The 5,241-nt window shown below is 30.9% G+C and overlaps 1 protein-coding gene across 5 annotated transcripts in view; it reads left to right on the forward strand.

Annotated features, from left to right (window-relative positions):
* LOC127158244 (gastrula zinc finger protein XlCGF57.1) overlaps positions 1–5,241 on the forward strand; it is a 16,632-nt gene continuing 11,391 nt past the window's right edge. For 3 of the 5 annotated variants that reach the window (XM_051101393.1, XM_051101398.1, XM_051101396.1), the window contains exon 1: positions 18–205. The gene's annotated coding sequence lies outside the window, so the exon portion shown is untranslated. Of the gene's footprint in view, positions 206–5,241 lie in introns of all 5 variants that reach the window. The other 2 variants (XM_051101395.1, XM_051101397.1) reach the window with 2 other exon arrangements.

Consider the following 5,241-nt stretch of genomic DNA (forward strand, 5'->3'; position numbering starts at 1 on the left):
TAGCGTCATCAGTCAGCGTTGGGTCTCCTAAAGGTAAGACAAACAGTTTCAAAGTGTTTCGTGTAATTGTACAGTTATAAAAACAGTTTGTTAAAGCAACATTTTGACGGAGTCATTCTGTATCGTTTTCATTCGGTTCTGCGAGATATGTGCGTCTTTTCTGGCGTCTGCTGATGGAAATCAACATTCAGCAGACAACAACAATGTGAGGAACTGGTGCTCAATTCATTTAAGAGCTGTGTTTGTGTGCGTGTGTTTATGTTCGTGTGCTTACTTATTTGGAGTAATAATTGTATTGTTTTTGAATGTCACTTGATCAAAAGTCAAAATAGGATCTGTGAGGGGAATTCGGTCCTTGTAACCTTAACGGTTTGCACTTCTTTGTTCAGTTTACACTGTTAACCTGAAAAAAAAAAAAAATGCCTTCAAGTTGGTTTTATTTTGGACATTCCTTAGACATTCACACAGCAAATTAAGGGACTGTCTCAAAAGTGCATAAAATAATAAAAAAGGTATGCATTCCAAGATTCCAAAACATCCAAAGTATCAAACTAATAAAATGTAAAGGTGTGAATTACATGGAAATGCATTAATACATAATTGTAAGCTGTGAATGTGATTTTGAATATGAATTGTTACATTGTTATTACATAGTACTCCAACATTTTCCTTTAAATGATAGAAACAGGTGTTGTTATGACACCTGTACTACATTCAGTAACACTTCTAACACATTATACGCAACTTGGATTTTGGAAAAGTCATTTTGTGTATTTTTATTGATTTATTGAAATCTACAAATCTATCCAACTTCCTGGTCATGGGACCCAATGATGTCACACCAGCTTTAAAATCTTCACACAATCTTGACACACATCTTACATCACTTGGAATTTGGAAAAATGATTTTGTGTATTTTTAATGAATTTTTCAAATATTAAAATCTATATAACTTCCTGGTCATGTGACCCGATGATGTCACACCAGTTGTAATATCTTCACACAATCTTGACACACATCTTACACCACTTGGAATTTGGAAAAATGATTTTGTGTATTTTTAATGAATTTTTCAAATATTAAAATCTATATAACTTCCTGGTCATGTGACCCGATGATGTCACACCAGTTGTAATATCTTCACACAATCTTGACACACATCTTACACCACTTGGAATTTGGAAATATGATTTTGTGTATTTTTTATTAATTTTTCAAATATTGAAATCTATATAACTTCCTGGTCATGTGACCTGATGATGTCACACCAGTTGTAATATCTTCACACAATCTTGACACACATCTTACACCACTTGGAATTTGGAAATATGATTTTGTGTATTTTTAATGAATTTTTCAAATATTGAAATCTATATAACTTCCTGGTCATGTGACCTGATGATGTCACACCAGCTGTAATATCTTCACACAATCTTGACACACATCTTACACCACTTGGAATTTGGAAATATGATTTTGTTTTTTTTTTTATTAATTTTTCAAATATTGAAATCTATATAACTTCCTGGACATGTGACCTGATGATGTCACACCAGCTGTAATATCTTCACACAATCTTGACACACATCTTACACCACTTGGAATTTGGAAATATGATTTTGTTTTTTTTTTTATTAATTTTTCAAATATTGAAATCTATATAACTTCCTGGACATGTGACCTGATGATGTCACACCAGCTGTAATATCTTCACACAATCTTGACACACATCTTACACCACTTGGAATTTGGAAATATGATTTTGTTTTTTTTTTTATTAATTTTTCAAATATTGAAATCTATATAACTTCCTGGTCATGTGACCCGATGATGTCACACCAGTTGTAATATCTTCACACAATCTTGACACACATCTTACACCACTTGGATTTTGGAAATATGATTTTGTGTATTTTTGGTGAATTTTTAAATTATTCAAATCTACTTAACTTCCTGGTCATGTCACCCAAAAATGTCACACCTGTTGTATTATCTTCACACAATCCTGACACACATTATGCCTTTATAATAATAATAAATAATAATAAATTGGATAAAGAACTGTATCAATGAGCTGTCATCTATATGGAATGTGATCCCTAATGTTATTATTATTATTATTATTATTATTATTTTTTCCAAACTAGGTGGTTTAAGTTTTTTATTAATGTGTAATTAAAGCATGATGAAAATCCATATCAAATCTGATATTTTTGCATATGCAAATGTTATTAGCTTGGAACCTAATTTTTAAACACAATTTTACACCTCATATCTAATCTGGAATAAAAAGAATGTACTGTATAAACACAAATCTCTTTTTTTTTTTCTTTTTTTTTTAATGGTATTTTTGCATCTCAATCTTTCAAAATGGAGTTCTTAGATAAGCATGGAATTCCTGTTAGTCCAAAAGAGTTTGCGATTGTTGCTGATGCAGTGCCACATGCAGTTTTTGCACATGCTTTTAAGAGATCTTTTTTCCCCTCCAATCTCTGTCACTCATTGGATCTTTGTAAAATGTTTATAAAGGTAAACAGTGTCTTTCATTAAATCTCTGATTAAACAACTCCACAAACAACATTACAGTTTGACTTGATTTCTGTCGTATATCCACAAATATTATTTGAGAACGTCTAAACAGAGGTTTAGATGTTTTATTTACAAAAAAAAAAAAAAAAAAAAAAACGTTTTATTTGACCTCACCGTCATGGCGATCAGGGTTTACTTCAGTTGGGCTCTTGATCCTTGAATTTTTTTTTTTTTTTTTGCTGTAATTGTGTTTGTAGAGCACTTTTTTTTTTTTATAGCAAAAAGAAGCCAAGAAAAAAAGTCTGGTTAGACATTTCTTGGTTAATTTTTATTGACCGTGTGCTAATCATCATCCAGTGGCCTAATTCACCAATCTCATGGAGTTTCAAGAAATTTTCAATAGCTGTATGAATTTTTATGGATGTCCATCTTATGCACAAAAGCTTAAAATCTACAGCATCACTTAGACACACACAAACATCAAGACTCAGCATATGAATCTCAACAATGGTGACATTCAACAGCTGCATGCTGGGTAGCAGCAGAGTACAAACCTCACCCATGACTCCCAGCATGCAGCTGTTGAATGTCACCATTGTTGAGATTCATATGCAGATTCTTGCTGTCTGTGGTCTTTCTGTTGCTGCAGATGAAAACATTTTGTGCATAAAGTGACTTATATTTATTCAGATTATCTGACTTACACAATACAGCTAGATATGAAACTATAAATACTGCTTAAGCAATACAACATCCATATACTCAGAAATTGAATTTCATCTATCTTTTTTTCTCTTGACTTCACTAAATGCGCTTTCTATAAATAAACAATTAAAGCAACCAGCACATTACAAACACCAACATATCAAGGTTCAAAAGCCCAACAAAAGGAAACACTGGTCTCCTTGATGGTGATTTCAAATGAAAAAAAAAAAAAAAAACCTCTGTTAAATCTCAATAAGAGTTTCTCAAGACCTCTGACAGAAATAAAGTCAATCTGGTTAATAATGAGTGAAACTGGTAAAACTGTTTGTTTAATCAGATCTTGGGAGATTTAATGTCTTGTTTTATTTCAGTTGATTTCTTCTTCAACTGTGGCTGAAGTCTTATGTTTCTCTTTCCTTCTGTGATTCTGCTTGTAAACAGCAGGTGTTGATCATTATTGGTCAATCGTGACATAATGATCTCCTTAACTCCAACACTGTGTCAATGCTACTTGAACACTGTAGTGTGGAAACACATGAACACTGAGCAGGGTTTGTTTAACACTGGGAACTATTACATAAACTTTACCTGTTTCATTCACGTATGACTGATGTATCTGAATCACATTAAGTTTATTAATATGATTATATTAAATCTATGTAATTTAAATGGATGGAAAATTTGTATGTAATTGAATTACATAGAGTTTAAACTTAGAACGAAACACTTTTTTTGAGTTAATCTATTCTGTTCACTACAAACTTAAAAGCAAAAAAAAAAAAAAAAAAAAAAAAAAAAGGGGACTTTGTTGAAGAACTTGGCACTTCATCTGGACTGAAAGACCCTGGATTGTTAATATTGCTGTGCAGACATACACTGCCGCTCAAACATTTGGGATCAATACGATTTTTAATGGTTTTTAAATGCTCATCACGGCTGCATTTATTTGATTAAAAATACAGAAACAAACAGTAATATCGCAAAATGTTATTACAATATAAAATAAAGGTTTTTATTTTAATATACTTTAAAATATAATGTATTCCTGTGATGCAAAGCTAAATTTTCAGTATCATTACTCCAGTCTCCAGTGTCACATGATCCTTCAGAAATCATTGTTATATGCTGATTTATTATCAATGTTGAAAACAGTTGTGCTGCTTAATATTTTTTTGGAACCTGTGAGACTGTTTCTCAGGATTATTTGACTAACACTTGACTTTACAATACTGTTCAAAAGTTTGGGGTCAGTAAATTTTTATTCTTTCTTTCTTTCTTTCTTTCTTTCTTTTTTTTTTTAAAAAAAGAAATTAATACTTTTTTTCACAAAGGATGTGAAATTAATTAAAAGTGATAGCATAGATTTACATTGTTAGAAAAAAATAATATTTTCAATAAATGCTGTTCTTTTTAACTTGTTATTCATAAAATAATTTTGAAAAAATAATCACAGGTTCCAAAAAATATTTGGCAGCACAACTGCTTCCAACATCTTATAATAGATCAGCATATTAGAATGATTTCTGAAGGATTATGTGATACTCAAGACTATTTAAGATATTTAAGCTCTTATTTAAGACTACTTAAGATATTTTAAAGTATACTGAAATAAAAACTATTATTTTGTATTATAATGACATTTTGTAGTATTACTGTTTTTTTTTTTCTGTATTTTTTTATCAAATACATGCAGTGTGACATCTGGTTTACAACTGGTGTGACATCATCAGGTCACATGACCAGGAAGTTATATAGATTTGAATATTTGAAAAATTCATTAAAAATACACAAAATCATATTTCCAAAATCCAAGTCATGTATGATGTGTGTCAGGATTGTGTGAAGATATTACAACAGGTGTGACACCATCGGGTCACATGACCAGGAAGTTAAATAGATTTGAATATTTGAAAAATTCATTAAAAATACACAAAATCATATTTCCAAATTCCAAGTGGTGTAAGATGTGTGTCAAGATTGTGTGAAGATATTACAACTGGTGTGACA

Source organism: Labeo rohita, unplaced genomic scaffold (genome assembly GCF_022985175.1).
Source record: "Labeo rohita strain BAU-BD-2019 unplaced genomic scaffold, IGBB_LRoh.1.0 scaffold_141, whole genome shotgun sequence".
Classification (NCBI taxonomy): domain Eukaryota; kingdom Metazoa; phylum Chordata; class Actinopteri; order Cypriniformes; family Cyprinidae; genus Labeo; species Labeo rohita.